Genomic DNA, 25312 nt, shown 5'->3' with positions numbered 1-25312 from the left:
ACGCTTCTTTAGTTCTATGGAGTACAGGAGCGTACTGCGCATGCGCGCGTAAGCGGCCTCCAAAAAATGGCCGCCGGCCTGTGCATTAGGCTCTGGCGGCCGCCCGATGGCAGAGCCGGAAGAAGAAGACGAAGAGGCAGTTGCTGAAGAAGATTGAGGCGTCACTGGAGAGAGTTCTCTCGCAGCTTTGGGGACACCTCCAGTGCTGTTTGAGGGCCAGAGACGACTTCTAAAGGTAGGAGACGAATAGCCTTTCTTAAGGCTATTCCGACGTGTTAGGGTGCATTCACACTTCGGATACACTGACTGATTCTGAACGTTAAAACACGTTCAGAATCAGCGCGTATAAAGCAGATACCATCCCAGCATACGCATTTTTTTTTTTTTTTTTGCTCCTTTTGTGCCAGAAGTAAAGGTTTATTTATTTAGCTGTTTTTTTCTAAATAAACCGGCTTTCTATAGATTTTGTGTCCCTGTCTCTGTCATTTGCACATACAGCTGAAAGAAGGGATCACTCAGTAACGTGGAACCCTGTACCGGATTCCCCGCTTACAAAGGATCCGGGCGTCGGCAGGCTGTAAAAAATGTCTTCGGCAGGCCGCATGTGTCCCGCAGGCCATAGTTTGAGGACCACTGCATTAAATTATTAGGCAACCAAGCAAATGTGGTTGGTGGGTTTGATCTACGTTTATCTAATGCACTTTATATGGCTACTAGTATGCCGAGTTGATATTTGCTCTTAAATGGGTTGCCCGAAAATTGATATTGAGCCTATTTCTGCTATTCAGGCTAGTGACATCACACCCATTGGTCACTTGGCCATGGTTTAGCTCAGACGTATTCAATGGGCTGCGCTGCAATACCAAGCACAGTGTATGGCACTGTACTTAGCAAAGAGGCCACATTATCAATATTACAGTCCCAGCAAACCTCTTAAAGGACCTGATTTAAGCAAAAATGATGATAAAAGTAAATCATTTAATGCCTTGTTTTATGAACTTGCAATAGATTCGAATACATAAAGAAGGGACTGAAGAAAAGTAGTAGTTCTAAAAATAAACTCTACCTACTGCTGCCTGCCAGCCGAGCATACCAATGAATAAGCAACCTGCACAACCTTAAGATGAAGCCCAGTTTCTTTTAAAAGAATATGAAAACCACAATACAAAGACTTGCCTGTCTAAGAATCCGACATAATCAATTTGTGTGCTGGTGCCTAGAGGCTACACTTCAATATGTCATTCCCCAACCTTTCATGCTGAGTGTGCTCAAGAAGAAAAGTCTGTTTTTACTTGAAAGTAAATTCTTTTTTTGCAATCATGTATTGCCTTTTTGTGAAATAATAATTGTATAGTCAAAGAAGTATGGTATATATCATAGAAGCCGCCCCTACAGATGCTATGGGGTTTACAAAACCACTTATCTGACTTGGTGTAAGTATTCCTGGCAGTGATGGATGCACTCCATAAATACAGTGAATGTTTGACAGATCAGACCGTACCCTGAAACTAATAACTATGGTATATATAGTAGATGTATCACTGAGGACTAAGCAAATGAATTCTCTTCCTCTAGGTTATATGCCGGTTGCACATGACCATGAATTAATGGCACAGGTGGCACACACTGGGCACACATGTGCTGCCCGAGCACTGGCCGTGCATCCACAGCTCCTTTCATTAAATGAATAGGTGCCACGAAAGTAAGGGCCACAACATAGGACACAACTGTCGGCCTGGACACTTGACCATTCAATTCACTGTCATGTGTACAGGACCAGAGAAATGAATGGGTCAGTGTGCTATCCGTGAAATACACAGCACATTGATTACAGCTACAGTCATCTGCAAGAGGCTTTAGGTATACTGCATTTTGCCTTGTAAAGGACCATCAACTGGTGTAGGGAGTCCCACATTGCGGAAACGCAGCATTTTTTGTTGTAGATTTTGTTGTGTTTTTTTCAGCCAAAGTCAGGAGAGTATTGAGCAGAAACTAGAGGTATAAGAAGCTTCCTATATGTTATGCCTCCAGCAGGTATCTCATATTACCTGTCATAGCTCCACCTAGTGGCCATTGTGCAAATTGCAAACCACCATACCTTTTCCTATGTGTCCCACTAGAGCCACTGTAGTTCCTTCCCACAACCTGGTGTCATCACCAGGCTACACTGTAGTTAGTCTTTTTTACTTCAGGCATAGACCCTGCCACATCATCTTATACTTTCTCCAAGACTTGGGCCTTAAGTAGCATCGTTGGTATGTAATAGCTATACCCAACACTATACCTTCATGTATTACGTATATTGTTATGTTTCCACACTCCCTAGCATAATTTCTATCTATAGTTGTTCTAGCTAGTAGACCATGCTCATTGAGCCAGACCCAGCTCCCATTCCAGACCACATGTAACCATACGCCTCATAGATGTCTATTACCTCCCCACTACCACAATGTTACATATCTGATGTTCCTTCCAGCAAGATACATGTACAGTTTGTGTCATAGTGTGCTGTTATGTAATAGTAATGCCTGCATAGCCATGTCATAGAAGATTGTCACATGTATGTCTGCCATAGTAATATGTACACAGTTTGTGTCATGGAAGATTACCACATGCCCATTGTAACTGCAATGCACTGTTTTCTGTTCCCCAGTTTCACCCTATCCCTTGTAATAAAAGCAAAGTTTGGACACCTCTCCAGAGTGCATGAGTTACTGGGAAGGAGTTTAGCTGCCCGTCAACCTATACCCCACACACATAGGGAGGACAGAACACTATATATTGCTCATTCCTTTTGAAGCCATTATTGGCTTTGGCTCAAAAAACCAAAACAAAGTCTGCAACAAAAGTAGCTGTATTTCTGCAACGTGGGGCCTCAGTAATGAGGCCAGCTCAGCATGAGGATCTTCTACATTAGGGTTGTCCATGCCCACTAATATGCATGAAGACTCGATCACAGTTAATGTTCTTATTTTTCTCCAATTCAATCTCTGAATGAACTGCTCTACAAGATGGCCTAGGCACTGCTGCAATGGCAATCACTGGGGTTTCCTGTTCTGGTTCCAAAGAATCTTGTGCCTTACTTGAAGAACAGACCATCTTAGTCTGACTGCTGGTTGCTTGTGCTGCAGCATTCGGAGTTGGGTCTGTCAGCCTTGTGATGAACTCCTCATTCTGGATCCCATGACTTTCAATAGTCTCTAAAGTCTTTTGACACTTTGAATTTTGTTCAGTTCCAAAGGACTCTATGTTTAGATTTGGCTCAGTCGCAGCTCCAGGACATGCCTTGGAAGGCAAGGTTTCCTTTAGTGGCTCCATCTCAGCAGGATGATGATGATGAACCTTGGTTACATCTGGTGTCGGAAGGGAAAGTGGTTTCTGATCTACATCTAAAGTACTGGAGCATGTTGTTTGGACAATTAACACCTGATCAGAACCCTGTAGAGGTAATGTAGAGTCCCATATTAAAGGACCATTACTGGTACTAGTGGTTGCAGCCAATTCTCCACCTTTGCGGCCCTCTAAATAAAAGTTACCCCCAGGACTTGATGCCAAAATGTTATCAATTTCACAATCAAAATCAAGGTCAATGTCTGGGTCTTCACTCCAATCCACTGCATCAATCCCACACAATGAGAGTGATGGTTTTGGAACCACTGTTTTAGGGGCTAACAATTTTAAAGGGGCTAACACTCTGCTGGTGCAAGGCTGAACTAAGCTAAAGGGCTGAAAACTCTGCTGGTGCAAGGCTGAACTAAGCTAAAGGGCCGAAAACTCTGCTGGTGCAAGGCTGAACTAAGCTAAAGGGCCTTTCCTGGGGTGTCATAGTGGACTTGGTGACTCTCCTTAGTCGAATAGTGGTTTCCCCTGAAACGAGCATTTTTTCCCCATAGACTATAATGGGATTCTATATTCGGTCGAATAGTTGAATATTGAGGGGCTACTCGAAACAAATATCGAATATTTCACTACTCGCTCATCTCTAGTGGATACATATTATACCATTAATTATATGGTTTTAACAGAATTATCATTAAAAGTAATTTTAGTGTCATTTCTTTATTTTTGGTGTGCTTTTGCATATTAGGTTCAACAAACTTCACTCACCTGTTGCGCAAGGCACAGAAACTGTTAGAAAGTATCGAAAACACGTAGAAAATGAGGTGTTACTCATATACACAGGTTTGTTGGCACAAATTACTCCAGAATTCTGGTGATTTTTTATTAGCTTATCTGCCCTGCATCTTCCCATAAACTACTGCAAGTTATTAATGTGTTAGTTCACTAGGCGAGAAAACAACATCTGTCATTCCCAAAGTGATACGATTTGTATTAAGTTTTCTGCTTGGAGTGTCCGTTATGGAATAATCAGGTTAGATAAATTGTTCTCCATATAATGCACCTGGTTCAGTAAGCAGCCAAGGTTACTGCATTACCTATAATATAGTGGGTGACTTGTTCTCTGTTAGATGGAGAAGGTTTAGGTCCTGAAAATCATGTTATTATACCACTCTAGTCCAATAATAAGAAAACAAGATACCCATATATCTCTGTTTAGAAGAGAATAGCGTTATCTGGAGGTAGCGCATTGCAATACTTTGGATCTGACCTACATATACATAATATTAGAAAAAACAAAAGTTGTGGATGTTCACAATGAAATGTTTGTTGAGGAGAGGTGGTAAGAAGAAGAAAATACAGATCCTGAACAGGGCTTTAACAGGGTGTGGGTAAGGTAGTCCGGTAGCAGCAGTGGTGCGGACTCAACCAGTCAGAGATAGGGACACAAAATATGCACGAAACAGGTTTATTTGGTTTATTTAGAATAAAACAGGAAAATAAATAAACCTTCACTTCAGGCACAAAGTGAGTGAAATAAAATACATTAACTTCAGGCAACACAAAAAGAGACAAAATCCTGCTCGTCTGAGCAACTAACTAAACAGTAATAATAAATTAACGGTACATGTGGCTTGCTAACAGATCAATAAGCACAATACCATCTCACCGGGACAGACCCAGACGCCTCCTCTCACTCCCTAGATCTGCCCTGAAATGCAGGTTCTGTAGGCTTTTATGGCCCAGTAATGAGCCCAGGACCCACACCTGAGGCTGAGGCCTATTCCAGACCCAACCTGGACCACCCATATGTCAGAAATCTGGTGCTGATATAGCAGGACTCCAGCACTTTGCCTGCCACCTTCTCACAAAAGTTAAGGATAACTTTTTAACTCCTCCACCAATTAATGTTCTTTGTATCTGATAACAGGCACAGCTCCACTGATATGAAGGATATAGATAGATTAGATAGATAGATAGATAGATAGACAGATTAGATAGATAGATTTTTTCTCTAGCCTCCACTATTCCTGAGCAAGAAAGGTAGTTTTGGTGCCTAATGTGCTACTTAAGCTCAATTCAAAGGCAGTCAGTGTCAGAGCTCAGAATCTTACCCCTTGTCTGCTCCTGCTCCTGACAGTAACATTTCAGGCATAAAAATTGACAATTCCAATTGTGCCAGAAACAGTGGAGCAGCTGCTATTAACTGATACCCTGTTTCCCCGAAAATAAGACATGTTCTTATAATTAATTATCTAACGAAATATATGACCTTTCTTATTTTCGGGGGATGTTTTATGCAGCGGCTGGAGCGGGGAACAATCGGCAAACAAAGCGGGGAACAATTAGCGGAGTGCCAGCATGACTGCCGGTTGTATGTGATCCAGAAGGTGAATGGGGGGGGGGGGGGGTCTTATTTTCGGGGAAACAGGGTATGAAGTGCTGGACGTATTGAATGTGGTGAAAGGTCCTCTTTAACTGTGGCTGTAATGGGGTATCTATGATGAATCAGGGCAATAATAGGTGGTATATTTTATACTTCCCCTGCTACTTCCTGTGTTACCTCCTCTACCTCATAGATTGTAAGCTCTTGCAAGCAGGGCCCTCAGTCCCATTGTTTGAATTAATTTATTAGTGTGTCATGTCTAATTTTGCATGTACTTTAACCCTACGATTTGTAAAGGGCTGCAGAATATGTTGCAAAAATGTAAAGAAATTGCATTATTATTATTATTATTATTATTATTATTATTATTATTAGAGATGAGCGAACAATAAAATGTTCGAGGTTCGATATTCGAGTAGTCCCTCAACATTCGACTACTCGAATCGAATATCGAACCCTATTATAGTCTATGGGGGAAAATGCTCGTTTCAGGAGTAGGCAACGTTCGATCAAATTATACTTACCAAGTCCACGAGTGAGGGTCGGGCTGGATCCTCTGAGAAGTCTTCTCCTTGCAGCGTCCCCGCGGCGTCTTCCGGCTCTTCATTCACTCTGCCAGTCGGCTCTGGGCAGAGCCGACTGTGCATGCCCGCACTACAAGTGGACTTGCGCAGTCAGCTCTGCCCAGGCCAGATGCCTGGCAGAGTGAATGAAGAGCCGGAAGACGCCGTGGGAAGCTGCACGGAGAAGACTTCTAAAGGTAGGAGAAGAACAAGCATTGATTGGCCGACTGTATGGCATTCGGCCAATCAATGCTGGTTCTGCATCAAACTTTTACATTCGAATAGCGAGTGGTACTCGATCGAGTATGAGTATTTCGAATACCGTAGTATTCGATCGAATAACTACTCGATCAAGTACTACTCGCTCATCTCTAATTATTATATATCCATGAATACTGCAATCAATGATAAGGCAAAACATAACTCTTTTGTGATGCAACCTGCTTGTTCCTTCTTGTTCTTCTGAACAGATAGACCCAAGTCATAAGATATACAGTAGTGCAGCCTATGTGATCTGGTCTCCATTAACACTTAGATGTTTCACATCCTTTCTGAAGCAAAGACTAGAGCAGACAGGAGGAGTATGCTATCAGTTCTGTGTATAAAGCATCATCACAGCCAGCTATGTACAGGAGTTGCACAGACTCTACTGACATTTTTAATGAAGATTATTTAGAAAGTTACTTCATTTTGCATTGAGAGAACAAATAAAACAATTAAAAAAGCCATTAAGAAACTGTCATATAAATAATCATTATTTTGAGTCCTGTGTTGTTTATGATCATTCCATTCCGCCTTACATGTATTTTTTATATGTGTAATACAATTGCCAGACTATGAGTCATGTAAAACATGTAAGCCTGAGATGTAGAGGTCTTGTAACAAGTTACTGCTCAGCTCAGTAATTCTTTTCATTTTCCAGGAACCATTTCTTCCTGTCAGTTCTTTGTGTGTTGGGTCTATACATTTTTAATTATTTTGTATGACATGACAAATTTACTTGCATTCTGCTTGTATTTAAAATGGGAGAGTTAATGCAGTGTAAAATATGGCCCGACTAGTCGCTGTGATGTATAAAGATGTTCCTTCATTCTGCCTGGGGGGCAGCACACCGATCATGTGCCATTATCATTCATGACCAGTGAGCATGATTTCCAGATCCCCCCAGCCCCCTCCTCTGAATATATTCATGCTGCCTTATCTTAGATGACTGAGTTATTTAATGCCCCCATCCCTGTGTCACTGCCCTCACACCTTTAAAAAAAATGATGTTTGCGGAATACAATTGCAATGCCTATCGTCCCTTGAGCATAAATTTGCTTCCAGGGCTAACAGCGTCTGCGAGCGCTGCTCGTTGATTTTCATGACTTAAGATCTTTCCTGAATATTACAAAACCCAGCAAGAGACTTCAAAGCAGAAAGACAAAGGCTCTGTGCTGAAATCACAACCACTCGGCAATGTGTTATTTCATTTCTTCCTTCTTCTCTTTTTTTTTCCGTTTCTCATTTCCAGAATAAAATGTTTGAAGATGGTAATGTGTTTGTTTCCCTTTTTCAATTTATAAAGATAGTGCATTACCGGGGCCCTGTTGTGCCGCACATTACACAGGGACAGAAATGTTTATCAAAAATTTGCAGAATTACGTAATTATCCTTGGGCTGTGAAAGTCCATAAGCACAGAATTTAAGCTCTCATGTACATGACCATATCTATTGCTATATATCCTCTGAGTTGTACAGAACCATAATACGGGACCCATAGAAGCCATATATATGGGGTCCTGCTGTTCCTATGCATGGCTTCAATTTCATACAGAGACCTGGAGAGGCTTTCATTTGGATTCGGTGTTAGGATGCGGTAAGGAGACACCATATGGTGCCACAGGGTGCTAAAGGGATTCCATATGTCTCCATGCTCACAGCACTGCCTTTTAAAGGGAACTTATCATCAGGATTTTTAGGACTAAAACCACAGCATCATCCAATAGGGTAGGACCTATTTTTTTTTATCTTTGCCTCTAAATTGTTAAAAATTACTTATCCAGCTATAAAAAACCTCTTAGACCTGCAGAGTTGTATCTGCAGCTCCAATCGTCAACTGTGTCCTATTGATCTATACATAGAGTCACATAGTTTGAGTTCATGTGAATAAGGCCGGGTTCACATCTGCGTCCCAGCCTCTGTTATGCAGGTTTCCGTTTCCAGCCCGAAACTGGGCAGGAGATGAAAACCTGCAGGCATTTTTCAAACCCATTCGTTTGAATGGGTTTAAAAAGTGTCCGGCCGTGAGCGCCCGTGAGCTTTTTATGCTCTCCGTGGCGAAACTGTTTTTTTTTTTAACTGGACACAAAGTCGGACATGTAGGACGTGGTGCCCGGTTTGAAAAAAACAGTTTCGCCGCGGAGAGCACAAAACGATCACCGGCGCTCACAGCCGGACACTCTCTGTCGGTTTTCCGTCTTCTGTCTACAGAAGAAGGAAACCCAACAGACGGAGACTGGGTGCAGATATGAACGAGCCGTAAAATGCTTTTTTTTCTGCTTGATCGGTGCCTCCGAGATATTAACCTTTTTTCCTGATACGCTAATAAGCTGTTTGGTACAATGATGGAGTCACCATTATTGTCATTGTGCAAAAGAGTCACCTCTCTACTATATAGTTATATAGTTACATAGTAGAGATGAGCGAACAGTGTTCTATCGAACTCATGTTCGATCGGATATTAGGCTGTTCGGCATGTTCGAATCGAATCGAACACCGCGTGGTAAAGTGCGCCATTACTCGATTCCCCTCCCACCTTCCCTGGCGCCTTTTTTGCTCCAATAACAGCGCAGGGTAGGTGGGACAGGAACTACGACACCGGTGACGTTGAAAAAAGTAGGCAAAACCCATTGGCTGCCGAAAACATGTGACCTCTAATTTAAAAGAACAGCGCCGCCCAGCTTCGCGTCATTCTGAGCTTGCAATTCACCGAGGACGGAGGTTTCCGTCCAGCTAGCTAGGGCTTAGATTCTGGGTAGGCAGGGACAGGCTAGGATAGGAAGGAGAAGACAACCAACAGCTCTTATAAGAGCTAAATTCCAGGGAGAAGCTTGTCAGTGTAACGTGGCACTGACGGGCTCAATCGCCGCAACCCAGCTTTCCCAGGATCCTGAATGGAATACACTGTCAGTGTATTCCCGTATACCCGATATATACCCCCGATACCCGTTCCAACGGTGTGCCCCCCCACCTTCACCCCAGAAATACCCTGCAAGTCCCCTAGCAATAGAATTGGGGCTATATACACCCACTATTTTTGCTACTGCCATATAGTGCCATTGTCTCACTGGGAATTCAAAGAATATATTGGGCTTACATATAACTTCAATTCCAGGGAGAAGCTTGTCAGTGTAACGTGGCACTGACGGGCTCAATCGCCGCAACCCAGCTTTCCCAGGATCCTGAATGGAACACACTGACAGTGTATTCCCGTATACCCCATATATACACCCCAAATCCCCGTTCCAACGGTGTGCCCCCCCACCTTCACCTCAGAAATACCCTGCAAGTCCCCTAGCAATAGAATTGGGGCTATATACACCCACAATTTTTGCTACTGGTATACAGTGCCATTGTCTCACTGGGAATTCAAAGAATATATGGGGGTTATGTGCACCCACAATTTTTAATACTGCTATACAGTGCCATTGTCTGACTGGGAATTCAAAGAATATATGGGGGTTACGTGCACCCACAATTTTTAATACTGGTATACAGTGCCATTGTCTGACTGGGAATTCAAAGAATATATGGGGGTTACGTGCACCCACAATTTTTAATACTGCTATACAGTTCCTTTGTCTCACTGGGAATTCAAAGAATATATGGGGGTTATGTGCACCCACAATTTTTAATACTGGTATACAGTGCCATTGTCTGACTGGGAATTCAAAGAATATATGGGGGTTATGTGCACCCACAATTTTTACTACTGGTATACAGTGCCATTGTCTGACTGGGAATTCAAAGAATATATGGGGGTTACGTGCACCCACAATTTTTAATACTGGTATACAGTGCCATTGTCTGACTGGGAATTCAAAGAATATATGGGGGTTATGTGCACCCACAATTTTTAATACTGGTATATAGTGCCATTGTCTGACTGGGAATTCAAAGAATATATGGGGGTTACGTGCACCCACAATTTTTAATACTGCTATACAGTGCCATTGTCTGACTGGGAATTCAAAGAATATATGGGGGTTATGTGCACCCACAATTTTTAATACTGGTATACAGTGCCATTGTCTGACTGGGAATTCAAAGAATATATGGGGGTTATGTGCACCCACAATTTTTACTACTGGTATACAGTGCCATTGTCTGACTGGGAATTCAAAGAATATATGGGGGTTACGTGCACCCACAATTTTTAATACTGGTATACAGTGCCATTGTCTGACTGGGAATTCAAAGAATATATGGGGGTTATGTGCACCCACAATTTTTAATACTGGTATACAGTGCCATTGTCTGACTGGGAATTCAAAGAATATATGGGGGTTATGTGCACCCACAATTTTTACTACTGGTATACAGTGCCATTGTCTGACTGGGAATTCAAAGAATATATGGGGGTTACGTGCACCCACAATTTTTAATACTGGTATACAGTGCCATTGTCTGACTGGGAATTCAAAGAATATATGGGGGTTATGTGCACCCACAATTTTTAATACTGGTATATAGTGCCATTGTCTGACTGGGAATTCAAAGAATATATGGGGGTTACGTGCACCCACAATTTTTAATACTGCTATACAGTTCCTTTGTCTCACTGGGAATTCAAAGAATATATGGGGGTTATGTGCACCCACAATTTTTAATACTGGTATACAGTGCCATTGTCTGACTGGGAATTCAAAGAATATATGGGGGTTATGTGCACCCACAATTTTTAATACTGGTATACAGTGCCATTGTCTGACTGGGAATTCAAAGAATATATGGGGGTTATGTGCACCCACAATTTTTACTACTGGTATACAGTGCCATTGTCTGACTGGGAATTCAAAGAATATATGGGGGTTACGTGCACCCACAATTTTTAATACTGGTATACAGTGCCATTGTCTGACTGGGAATTCAAAGAATATATGGGGGTTATGTGCACCCACAATTTTTAATACTGGTATATAGTGCCATTGTCTGACTGGGAATTCAAAGAATATATGGGGGTTATGTGCACCCACAATTTTTAATACTGGTATACAGTGCCATTGTCTGACTGGGAATTCAAAGAATATATGGGGGTTATGTGCACCCACAATTTTTAATACTGGTATACAGTGCCATTGTCTGACTGGGAATTCAAAGAATATATGGGGGTTATGTGCACCCACAATTTTTACTACTGGTATACAGTGCCATTGTCTGACTGGGAATTCAAAGAATATATGGGGGTTACGTGCACCCACAATTTTTAATACTGGTATACAGTGCCATTGTCTGACTGGGAATTCAAAGAATATATGGGGGTTATGTGCACCCACAATTTTTAATACTGGTATACAGTGCCATTGTCTGACTGGGAATTCAAAGAATATATGGGGGTTATGTGCACCCACAATTTTTACTACTGGTATACAGTGCCATTGTCTGACTGGGAATTCAAAGAATATATGGGGGTTACGTGCACACACAATTTTTAATACTGGTATACAGTGCCATTGTCTGACTGGGAATTCAAAGAATATATGGGGGTTACGTGCACCCACAATTTTTAATACTGCTATACAGTGCCATTGTCTGACTGGGAATTCAAAGAATATATGGGGGTTATGTGCACCCACAATTTTTAATACTGGTATACAGTGCCATTGTCTCACTGGGAATTCCACAAATAATTTGGGGATTCATTCACCCTACATCTCAGGCTCTTGCCATATTCACCCAGGTTGTCAGTGCTGCACCAGCTCGTTCCCAGACAGCTCGGCCCGAAAAACGCGTTACCTATATAGAGGATTTGGACAATGAAGACAACATGTTCTAAATCTAATGTCTGCACCTTCTCCAGAATTAAAATAAAGGCAGCGTTTAACTTTCAAATAGCACTGCACAAAGGAAGAGCTTATCAGCTTGTCTCATGACATGCTACTGAAAAGTTTCATTTGTGTATCTTAATGTAAATATAGTTGTATAAGCTTTTTGGGTTTTAGGCACTGCCAAGTTATTTATTACCACCCACTCCCTTATAATGATGATGACGCCAAAGTCACTGTGGGTGTTCAGAGCTCACAGCTTTGGGTGACATTTGTCTTGCTCTCTGTCGGTACCAGCTGTCTTTTTGGATACCGTAAAGTTATGTTGACTTTATTAACAGCTATAGAAGCTTTAGCCAGGTTGTGACGGTGTGTAACCCTAACAACACTAAGTGGGATACACATTAATAGTCAGTCTATGTACGCTAAACGTATCACTGAAGTAATTTTTTTTCCCTCTCCCCTAATATAAGAAAGGAACAGACATTAGACCTAGACCGGGGTTCGAGGCTTGAAAAAATCCAGTATTATTTGTTCTTCATGATGTGAAATATGTGTTGAAAAGCAACCCAAGATGAAGTCAGCCATGTGTGCCAGTGTGTTACTTGGCATGCCTTTGCTGGCCCCAACTGTAAGGGTCACTCTCCATTTCCTCCATTTTCCACTCCCCTTCACACCATTTGTGGTGAAGCAATGGGATGCACTGAAGTGCACCCTCTAGCCTCGTGTGGGATAGGGACATCAGATGCCACTCCAACCCCCTCGTCTTCCTCCGCCAGCCAACGGTGCGAAGATGAGAGGAGTGTGCTCTGAATGTTTTCTGCCTAGCAGAGGCTAGTTCTCACTTACGAAAATGGCCCCACTTTGACCTGTATATCAGGCACAATGGTGTAGGTTTCAAAGAAACATGGCACCAACAAGTTGGAAAACGTGGGCCATGCGTGGACCGTGTTTGAGTCTGGCAAGCTCCAGATCTGCTACCAGGTTCCAGCCATTATCACAGGCGCAAAAATGCCAGGCCCCAGGTGTAGCAGGGAAAAAAAAATGCCATCTCAGCCAGGATGGCATCCCTGACCTCGGAGGCACTGTGCTGTCTGTCCCCCAAGCTGATCAGTTTCAGCACGGCCTACTGACATCTCCCCATGCCAGTGTTACAGTGTTTTCCGCTAGTAGCTGGGGTGGAGGTTGCAGCTTCGTAGGGTTTCAGTCTACTCCTGCCATGGCCTGGGAGAGGAGATAGGCCACCCCAGTTTGCACCCGGGGAACAGACTCCACCACATTCACCCTGCCTGTCATTAAAGATAAGCACTGCAGCATCCCTGACCACAGGCGCTTGTCCATGTGTCGGTGGTCAAGTGGACCTTGCAGCAAAGCGCAGAGCTCTGGGCCCGACTGATGTTATGGGACACATGCAGGCGCAAGGCAGAGACAGCACACCAAGAGAAGTAGTAACGGCTAGGCCCAGCATAGGGAGGTGCCCCAGCTGCCATCTGCTGACGGAAGGCCTGGGTCTCCAGAAGCATAAACAAACACCAACATCTCCAGGGCCAGCAGTTTATCGATGAGGCTGTTACAGGCTTGGGCATGGGGGTGGGTTGTATTGTACTTCTGCCTGCAATGAAAAGCTTGGGAAATGTGGAGTGGCTGGGAAGAGGCGCATGATGGTGCAGGCCAAAAGGGCGCATGAGGGTGAACTCCCCAATGTGTCAGAGATAGGTGTGTAGGTGTCCTTGCATCATATACTTGCACCATATTTGGCTTTGGAAGTTAATTTTGTGCCAAAAAGTGGTTAAGACAGCGATCCCTCAGCTACTCCCGTTACACTGTCTATTGAAGTTACCATCTGTGGAAGTGGACCACCATTTCTAAGATCCCAAAGGAAGCAGGCAAGAGATGTGCAGTTCAGAAAAAAAGATGAGAAAATAAGTTTAGGCTGTAGAGCACAGAGGGATCGGAGAGGACAGAGCTGGTGTCGGCCAGGTATTCCCACAACATGCGCCTATACTTGTCCCTCCTGGTGACACTAGGCCCCTGAGTGGCAGTAATTTGTCCAGGGGGGCCATTAACGTGTTCCAGACCTAGGAATAAGTCTTCCAACAGGGTAGAGTTTTGCATGCCTTTGCTTCTACCCACTGTTTTTGCTGCTTAGCTTCCCTCCACATCTACTCTGCTTTCACCCCTAAACATCACCCCAGTTTATGCCTTTGCTTCTACCCAGGTTTTTTGTTGATTTAGCTTCCCTCTACATCTACACTGCTTTAGCCCCTAGACATCACCCCTGTCCATGTGGGGTCGGTGGCCTCGTCATCCACCAACTCCTCTTCCAATTGCGCACTGCCCCCTTACTGCAAACCGCACATGACCACAGCTTGCCTTGATGGCAACTGTGTCTCATGATCCCCACTTAGGTCCAGACAAGTCGGTGGCGGGTCCAAAACCCCAAAATTGGAAGGAAATGGCAGATGCTGCAGTATTTCTAACACCTGTTCCTGGTGCTCGGGCCTGGTCTGTGTTGTACCCTGCACCCTGCTTAACGCATCTGCCATATCCGAAGTTGTGCTGAGCGCATGCTAATGTTTCGTGTCCAGTGCAATGGATGGGATGGGATTTCACATAAGTCTGCCACCCATGGCCACTCATGGTTGAGCAACTGAGGGAGTTGACTTTGACGAACCCGAGGGTTTTGGAGTTGGAACTACATCAAAGGTCTGTGCTGCTCACACACTCTGCTCAACACATGATATGTTTAGTGCCAGCAGTGTGGAGACGTCGCACAACAGCCGTTGTTCCAGCAGGTACAGGCGTTGTAGGAGTGCATAGAGGCTAGCAGCGGCAACTATACACTTTAAAAACTATCCGCACAAGCGCCACACTTTCACCAGTAGCTCAGGAACATTGGGGTACCTTTTTCAAAAGATTAGCAGCAATGAGTTAAAAACGTGGCCCAGGCATGGAATATGTTGCAGGCTGCCAAGCTACAGAGCCAATCCCAGGTTACGGCCATTATCACACATGACAACATGCCTGGGCCCAGGTGCAGTGGCAAAAACCACATTGCCGTCTCATCGAGGATGGCATGACTCACTTTGTAGGCAGTGTGCTGTCTGGCCCCCAAGCTGATGAGCTTCAGCACGGCCCGCTGACGTCTCCCCACACCAGTGTTGCAGCGTTTCCAGCTCGTAGCTGGGGTCAATTTAACAGCGGAGGAGGGTGGTGTTTCAGCCCTCCTCCCAGGAATGTTGTGTGGGGAGACAAGTCAGGCCACCACATTTTGCGACCCGGTCCACGCCTCAACTACATTCAACCACTGTGCCCAAATTGAAAGGTAGCGTCCCTGTCCGCATGCACTTGTCCATTCGTAACTGGTCACATGGAACTTTAGGGCTAAGCGCTGAATTTAGGGACCGCCTCATGTTTGGGGGAAAGTGCTGGTGTGGACGGCACAGTGCGGTGGCGCAGTAGACACTCTGCCCAAAAAGGGCAGAGTGTCCCCCAGCCGGGATTCCAACATCTCCTGGGCCAGATTTCTTGAGATGAGGCCGTTGAAGCCTTGGGCATGTGGGTGGGTTGCGCTGTACTTTAGCATGAAATGAAAGGCTTGGGAGATGGGGAGTTGCTGGGAAGAGGCGCATGATGGCGCGGGCAAAAGGAGAAATGGCAGGAAAAGGTGAGGATAAGGGTGAACTCCCCAAAGTGTCAGAGGCAGATGTGGAGGTGTCCTGGCTCCTGGTCTGGACTGCAGCGCCAGCCCTGTCAACAGTGGAAGAGGCAGTGGCCGCCAGGCCAAACGACGATTATCCTGCGCTTGCTCTCACCCACTGAGCCCAGGGCTTGCCTTCCAAATGATGGCACCCGCAAGAGGTGGTGAGATTCCTCTCCGCAGATCTCCAAACCATCTTGGACTTGCAAATTGCACTAAATTTGTCATGTAACTGACATGTATATGATGAGTCTATCCATTGTCTGTTCATTTTGGTGAAAGTCAGCCTGTCAGCTGACAGACAGCTGTGCTTGTCAGTGATGATGTCACCGGCTGCTTGTACCCCCAGTTTTTGCTGCTTAGCTTGCCTCCACATCCACACTGCTTTTGCCCCTACACATCACCCCTATCCATGCCTGTGCCTCTAGCCATAAGTCTGCCACCCATGGAAACTCATGGTGCAGAAAGTGAGGGAGCTGACTCTGAGGAACCCTTGGGTTTTGTAGCTGGTACTCCATCAAAGGTCTCTGCTGCTCACACACCCTGCTGAACATACGGTATCTAGGGTTAGAGCGTGTGGTGACCTCGCACAACAGTAGGTGCTTCAGGCAGATGTAGGCCTTGCTGGAGTGTATTGCGGCTAGCTCCAGGTACTGTAGACTTGGGAAAGTGGGTGTCCAAGTGCCGCACTTTCACCCTTAGCTCAGCTAATTTGGGGTATGTTTTTAAAAATCATTGCACCACTACATTGAACATGTGGGCCAGGCATGGAACGTGTTGGAGGCTGGCAAGCTCCAGAGCCCTCCAACAAGCTAAAAAACCTGGCCCCAGGGGCAGCGGGGATAAACAAATTGCCATCTCATCCAGGATGGCATCCCTGACCTCAGAGGCAGTGTGCTGTCCGTCTCCCAAGCTGATGAGCTTCAGCCCAGCCTGCTGACGTCTCCCCACACCAGTGTTGCAGCGTTTTCAGCTCGTAGCTGGGGTAAATCTAACAGCGGAGGAGGAGGAGGGTGGTGTTTCAGCCCTCCTCCCAGGAATGTTTTGTGGGGAAACAAGTCAGGAAAATTCTTGAAACGGGAGAGTTTTGCATCTTTGCCCTTGCTGCCTATGGACATCCCTTTGCCTCTAGCCACCATTTTCCCTGCTTTGCTTGCCTCCACATCCACACTGCTTTTGCCCCTAGACATCACCCCAGTCCATGCCTTAGCTTGTACCCCCAGTTTTTCCTGCTTAGCTTGCCTCCACATCCACACTGCTTTTGCCCCTAGACATCACCCCAGTCCATGCCTTAGCTTGTACCCCCAGTTTTTCCTGCTTAGCTTGCCTCCACATCCACACTGCTTTTGCCCCTAGACATCACCCCAGTCCATGCCTTAGCTTGTACCCCCAGTTTTTCCTGCTTAGCTTGCCTCCACATCCACACTGCTTTTGCCCCTAGACATCACCCCAGTCCATGCCTTAGCTTGTATCCCCAGTTTTTCCTGCTTAGCTTGCCTCCACATCCACACTGCTTTTGCCCCTAGACATCACCCCAGTCCATGCCTTAGCTTGTACCCCCAGTTTTTCCTGCTTAGCTTGCCTCCACATCCACACTGCTTTTGCCCCTAGACATCATCCCTATCCATGCCTCTTCCCCTAGCCATAACTCTGCCACCCCTGGAAACTCATGGTGCAGAAACTTTGGTTGCTGACTTTGAGGAACCCTTGGGTTTTGTAGATGGAACTCCATCAAAGGTCTGTGCAGCTCACACACCCTGCTCAAGATATGGTATTGTAGGGTTTCAGCGTGTGTGAATGACGGACAACAGCCTGTGTTTGGACAGATGTAGGCCTTGCTAGAGTGTTTTTAGGCTAGCAGCGACTCCTGTGCACTTGCAAAAGTGGGCGCACAAGCGCCGCATTTTCAACAGTAGCTTCGGTACATTTGGGTATGTTTTTAAAAAACTTTGCACCACTAGGTTAGACGTGGGCCAAACATGGAACGTGTTGGAGGCTGGCAAGCTCCAGAGCCGCTACCAGGTTCCAGCCATTATCACAGGCGTAAAAATGCCAGGCCCCAGGTGTAGCAGGGAAAAAAAAATGCCATCTCAGCCAGGATGGCATCCCTGACCTCGGAGGCACTGTGCTGTCTGTCCCCCAAGCTGATGAGCTTCAGCACCGCCTGCTGACGTCTCCCCACACCAGTGTTTTAGCGTTTGCCGCTAGTAGCTGTGGTGGAGGTTGCAGCGTCGTAGGGTTTCAGTCTACTCCTGCCATGAATTTTGGCCTGGGAGAGGAGATAGGCCACCCCAGTTTGCACCCGAGGAACAGACTCCACCACATTCACCCTGCCTGTCATTAAAGATAAGCACTGCAGCATCCCTGACCACAGGCGCTTGTCCAAGTGTCGGTGGTCAAGTGGACCTTGCAGCAAAGCGCGGAACTAAGGGCCCACCTGATGTTGAGTGACACGTGCTGGTGCAAGGCGGGGACGCCACACCGGGAGAAGTTGAGACGGCTAGGGACGGCATAGTGAGGTGCCACAGTTGCCATCAGGTCCGGGAAGGCGGGAGTTTCAACAAGCCGGAACTCCAACCTCTCCTGGGCCAGCAGTTTAGCGATGTTGGCGTTCTAGGCTTGCGTGGGTGGGTGGTTAGCGGTGTATTTCTGCCGGCGCTCCAATGTCTGAGAGATGGTGGGTTGTTGTAAAGAAGCGCCTGATGGTGCCTTTGATGGTGCAGGAGAAGGAGATAAGACAGAAACAGGGGAGGATGAGGGAGAAGTCAACAAAGTGGCGGAGGCAGATGAAGTGATGTCCTGGCTCGTCCTCTGGAGTGCATCGCCAGCACTGTGAGCAGAGGCAGTGGCATGAACGGCGGGCGACGTTTGTCCTGCCGTTGCTGCCTGCCACTGATTCCATTGCTTGGATTCCAAATGACGGTGCATTGAAGTGGTGGACAGGTTGCTCTTCTCAGGGCCCCTACTCGATTTCGAGAGGCAAATTGTGTAGACGACACTATATCTGTCCTCGGCGCATTCCTTGAAAAAACTCTACACCTTCAAGAAACGTGCCCTCGATGGGGGAGTTTTTCTGGGCTGGGTACAAAAGGGAACATCTTCGGACATTCCGGGTCTGGCCTGGCTTCGGCAAAGCAGCTGACCTCTGCCTCTGGACATGTCTCTGCCTCTAGCTACCCTTTTTGGTGCTGCACCTGCCTCAACATCCACACTACTTTCCCAGCTTGACATCTGCCTTGTCCAGGTGGGGTCGGTGTCCTCGTCGTCCACCACCTCCTCTTCCAACTCCTGTCTCGCCTCCTCCTCCTGCACAATGCGCATGTCAACTGGCTGCCCTGACAGCAACTGCGTCTCATCGTCGTCGATGAGGGTGGGTTGCTGGTCATCCGCCACCAAATCGACCGGAGATGGAATGGAGGAGACTCTAGTGTTTGAGCATCTGGACACAGATACTCGTCTGTTAGGTCCGTGGAATCGCAAAATGGAGGGGCAGGTTGCGGTACAGTCAAAGGAAGGGAGAACAGCTCTGGGGAGCAGGGACAGTTGGGGTTATTGTTCTGAGAAGATTGGGAATTTTGGGTGGAAGGAGGACAAGACTGTTGGGTAAGAGGAGGTAGAGGCTGACTGGCTGGTGGACAATGTGCTTTAAGCGTTATCCGACAGCCATTGCAAGACCTGTTCCTGGTTCTCGGGCCTACTAATCTTTGTACCATTCAGCCTAGTTAATGTGGAACTTTTGTGCAAAGCGCAGAACTTAGGGCCCGCCTGATGTTAAGGGACACACGCTGGTACAAGGCTCAACTCACCCTAAGTGCCAAAAACACTGCTGGTGCAAGGCTCTACTCATGCCAAGGGCCTCAATCTCTGCTGGTAGCTCAGCTTAAGGTCATGTAACTTTGTTTGGAAGGGCTCATGTTAAGGGCTAGAAAAGTGAATTTTGGAAGGTCTTACCACATCACACACACACACACACACACACACACACACACACACACACACACACACTCAAAATGACAGTTAAGGGTGAGGGCTTTTGGAATTCCCATTGCCTATTCCATTTGTGGTTGTCATGGGGAACGTGATTTAAAGGGGTGGTTGTTACTGTTTGTTGAGCTTAAATTGGGGTTTGTGTCCATCCATTTGGGGAGTAAAGAAGGTTTCCAGGTATTTTCCCACTTTGATAGAGGTTTTTTTGAATGTGGAAAGTGTGTAGTTGTTAGGCAGTGATGTTGGGGTAATAGAGGGTCTTTGGTGTGTTAGATGCCCCCAGGCATGCTTCCCCTGCTGTCCCAGTGTCATTCCAGAGGTGTTGGCATCATTTCCTGGGGTGTCATAGTGGACTTGGTGACCCTCCAGACACGGATTTGGGTTTCCCCCTTAACGAGTATCTGTTCCCCATAGACTATAATGGGGTTCGAAACCCGTTCGAACACACGAACATTGAGCGGCTGTTCGAATCGAATTTCGAACCTCGAACATTTTAGTGTTCGCTCATCTCTATTACATAGTAGATGAGGTTGAATGAAGACATTAGTCCATCAAGTCCAACCTATAACCTTACAGTCCACTACAGTTTTGATCCAGGGGAAGGCAAACAACTCCATGAGTCTCATGCCAATTGCCCCATTTCAGGGAAAAAATTCCTTCCTGACTCCAATCTGGCCATTAGTATAAAACCCTGGATCAAAGTGTCTAGTAATCTAGAATCCATAACCTGTAATATTGTTCTCTTCAAGAAAGGCATCCAGGACCTCTTTAAACTTGTTTAATGAATCCGCCATCACCACTTCCTGGGGCAAAGAATCCCAGAGCCTCGCTGTTCTTACTGTGAGGAATCCCCTTCTATGTTTCTGGTGAAACTTTCTCTCCTCCAGACGTAGGTCTGCTCTGACCGAGGGATGAAAGGACTTAGTGATGGGATGTATAGCTCTTATAGGCAATGAGAGCAACAGTGACACCTCTGCTGCACCAAATAGCTCATAAAACTATCAGCAACATTGATCAGAAAGCAATCGCATTTTATTCCCATGAACCCCGGCTATTGCACCGTACTTATAGTTTAATAGAGACTGTTGTGGTGACAGAATCCCTGCTGGTGTAGCAAAGAGATCAAGAGTCTAGTATGGTTTTCAAGCTGAGATGAACAGAGCCATTATGCAGAACCCACAGAGAGCCTGATATGGCATATGTGTGACATTGTGATATTATTTCCTATGTTTATTCTTAAAGAAACACTAAAGTAAAAAAACAAACATATATTTTATTCCCTGCTTTATAAAATAAGCCTGTGTGCAGTGTAATGTTATTTAACAGCGTGCTAACAACTTTACTGGGAAGTTATGTGCTCCCCTCTGGAGCACTGATCCCCTCTTTGCTCTTCTGATGCACACAGTGGGGCAAATGTATAAAGACTGGCATACTGAACACCTAATAAATGGCCCGGGATCCACGTTATTTATACAGAGGCAGCAACTGATGAATGGAACTGAGTTGTAATACCAGATACAGCCTATGGACCAAAGGGGGTGCTGTATCTGGACAAAAAGAAGACACTTCCTTATCCTGTAGAATTAAATCTTCCAGCAAAGAGCTGTACAATCCTTTATTGGTACAGAGCCAAACAAATAAACAAATGTACAGTTAACCAACTCTGAAAATACTTGACGTAATTTCATTTTTAGTAATAAAAATTTGTAAAGAATTCTGCCACCATGAGTATAATGAGCAGCGATTATAATAGCATCATTTATGGGATTTAATGCATATTTAATAGGACTTCTTGTTCTAATGTTGCTACTGAGCAGTTCCATAGAAAGTTGTGGTTTTATAAATTACTTCCAACAGTCTTAACCAAATATATTGGAGAAAGTCGAGAATTTAATCCAATTAAGATTTTCTCACCTACAAAAGTATCTGAGCCTGTTTTATTTTATCCTTCTCTGTGTGAATTATTAAAAATCCTCCATTTAACATTTGCTGTGGGCTAGAGGTTGCCATCTCACCGGAGTTATATTTTATTTAGCATTTATTAATGTCTTCCTCTTCTGAGACTGCGGCTACGCAATACCATTTGGAAAATAGAAATGAAAGGTTAATATTTGGGCAAGGTGTATGGTTGGTTAACTCAGAAGTCAGAATGTGAGTAGGGCCTAATTCAGATGGGTGTAATGTGGATACATTCTAGCAACTGTATTACAGCCTTAAAGGGATTCTATCATTAGAATACCGTTTTAAGCTAAACCCACGTCGGTATAGCCTTAAGAAAGGCTATTCTTCCCCTACCTTTAGATGTCTACTCCGCACTGCCGTTCCTTAGATATCCCAGTTTTCGTCCATATGCTAATTAGTTTTCTCTCAGTACTAGAGGCGGTCCCCATTGCCCAAATAACATTGGGGGCATTCCCAGTGCTGCAAGAAAACTATCCAGTGCCGCCTTCTTCTTGTTCAGCGTCTCCTCTGTCCCGTCACATCTTCTTCAAAAAGCGACGACTGCGCATGTCCATTGCCATTTTCCTGTGGCCAAACGGGAGGGGCCACAGAAAAATGGCCAATGGAAACGCGCAGTGGATGCAGTCAGCCATTTTCCTGTGGCCGAAAAGGAAAGAAAAGATGGAGGCGATGAACAAGAAGAAGGTTGCAGTGGATAGTTTTTTCACAGCACAGGGGACGCCCCCAGTGCTGTTTCAGCTCTGGGGACCGCCCCCAGTGCTCCGATGCAACTAATTAGCATATGGATGAAAACCAGGATATCTATGGAACGGCAGCACGGAGAAGACATCTACAGGTAGGGGAAGAATGGCCTTTCTTAAGACTATTCCGATGTGGGATTAGCTTAAAAGGGGATTCTAATGATAGAATCCCTTTAAATCCTGGCCTGACTGTGGGTCTAATGACTTGACATCATAGGGACTTATGGTACAGCTAGGCTTTGGTTATTAGATCCACAGCCAGGGTGGGATTTATACCCATTTGAGATGAGACCAATCGGTCATGGTTTTGGCTTTTTTCCTGTGGCCTGCTCCTTTAGACCTTAGCCTTAATGTTGATATATAAAAGAAATATGAAAATGGATTTCTAAGGCTTAAAATTTATGACCAAATTATGCAACATGATCACTGTTAGCAGGTGAATTTGTCTTCATTGGCAGAAGCCTGAGGTTATTTAAGTCTTATACTTAAAGTCTTATCCTGTATAGATATATTTGTATGTATCCTGGTAAAAGCCTATTACCTTCGTAAATAAAGATTTCTCACCTTGAAGGATACTATGCTATATCTTCTGCCTCCACTGATACTATGCATTACTGAATTACGTTGACAGATGGACCTATAAAAGTGTAGATAAATGGTTTTCCAACTATCATAATACTCTTAAACTGATTATCTGCTCTTGGCTGCAGGCAGTCAGCTTACATTAGAGGAGCACCTAGGAACGTAATATAAGTCATGTGAACAGGTTCAGAGAGCACCCAAGTAATGTTCATGCACTATGTGAACGAGCGGCCACCTATAGTAGATCATGTCACTTACTCACAGCCTCGATTGCTATATGACACTTTGTAATAGAGCAGCTCGAGCCTATTGCATTCATTCAGGCACGTCCAAGTTCAGTGATGGACATATAAAATATTCCTGAAAAATAGAATGCGGTACAAGCAAAAGCGTAACAATGATTTGACCTCTTCACTTTCCGGCTCCATATCTCACCATCCACTACAGCTTCCATTCATCTTGGTTATCTCATAAATAAATCTAACTTGCAACTTAGCATATGATTAGTTATGCAGATTCTTGTCATGTGACTGCATTGTTACTGTTTTGCCCCTAAAAAATGTAATATTTATTATTTTGTAAATCCACCCTTACTTTTCAATGCTTCCTGAATCCTTCTGGGCATGCTCTCGATCAGATTTAAGCATGTCGTGACCGAAATCTGATCCCAGGTCTCTTTCAAACGTTCCCAATGTTGGTGCATATTAGTAACTCACTTGGGTACGAATTCAGCTTTAGCGAGTGTTCGATTAGGTTTTATTTTATTTATTTTCTTACTTATATAGCGCCATCATATTCCTCAGCGCTTTACAGATTTTGGCAGTCACTGTCCCATACAGGGTTCACAATCTACAATCCCTATCAGTATGTCTTTGGAGTGTGGGAGGAAACCAGAGAACCTGGAGGAAACCCACACAAGCACAGAGAGAACATACAAACTCCTTGCAGATGTTGTCCTTGGCAGGATTTGAACCCAGGACTCCAGGGCTGCAAGGCTGCAGTGCTAACCAAATTAGGTTTAGGAACCATAGGATTAGGTTGAGGTCTGCGGACTGTGGGGGCCAATCCAGCACCTCTACGTCATTGTCATTAAACTATTTTTCGGTAATCTCAAAGTATGCCTCAGGTTGTTGTCTTGATGAAACACTTTATCATCCATTTCATACCCATAGTACTCGAGTGTAAGAAGTATGTTGTCCTTTAGGATACTCAGCTATAGCTCAGCAATGAGACCACCATCAATCCTGGTCAAGTATCCATTGCCTTTTGCTGTGAAAAACCCCATTTCATCAGGCTGCCTCCCCCATACTTGACAGTTCCTCAATTTCTCAATCTGTTAGCGCCCTTTTCCCTTGTTTCTTCAAGGCCAAGTGGCACCCATCAGAGCCCAGTCTATTGACTGTCAACTCATCCCTCCAAATCGCCCATTTCCAATCTTTTATTGTTCACTTTTTATACTTTTTTGCAAACTTGAACCAACGCTACTTATGATGATATTGCAGTCACTCCACTGCTGTGTTTGTCGTGCCGGAACTGATAGACTTTGTGATGAGCTGACTCGTTGACTCCGATAATTTGCCTGGACGTTCACCTTTTCAATTGATGGACTGACTTCATTTGTATTCTTACAACTGTCATGGCACTCACATAATATAGTTTTGCAATTTTCTTGGTGGAGAGACCGCTAGCGATCGACAAATTACAATGTGTTCTCACGTTCCCTAATAGCTCATTGTGTTCCTAGGCTGATTCTCAAGCAAAAGGTCACTGGTTCAAATCGAAGATCAGCCATGAAGAAGATTTCCCAAGAAAAGAGAAACAGCATCATCCAGCATTCTCTTTTCTTGGAAAATCTTTTTCATGGCAGATCCTTGATTTGAACCAGTGACCTTTTGCTTGGGAATCAATCTAGTAACACAATGAGCTATTTGGGAATGTGAGGACAGGTTGTAGTTTGTAGTATACAAGAAGAAAAAGATTTTTCTACCAGTAGGAGCAAAACAGTAACAATGTAGTTGTATGACAAG

Source organism: Leptodactylus fuscus, chromosome 5 (genome assembly GCF_031893055.1).
Source record: "Leptodactylus fuscus isolate aLepFus1 chromosome 5, aLepFus1.hap2, whole genome shotgun sequence".
Taxonomy (NCBI): domain Eukaryota; kingdom Metazoa; phylum Chordata; class Amphibia; order Anura; family Leptodactylidae; genus Leptodactylus; species Leptodactylus fuscus.
This window is presented reverse-complemented; position numbering follows the sequence as displayed.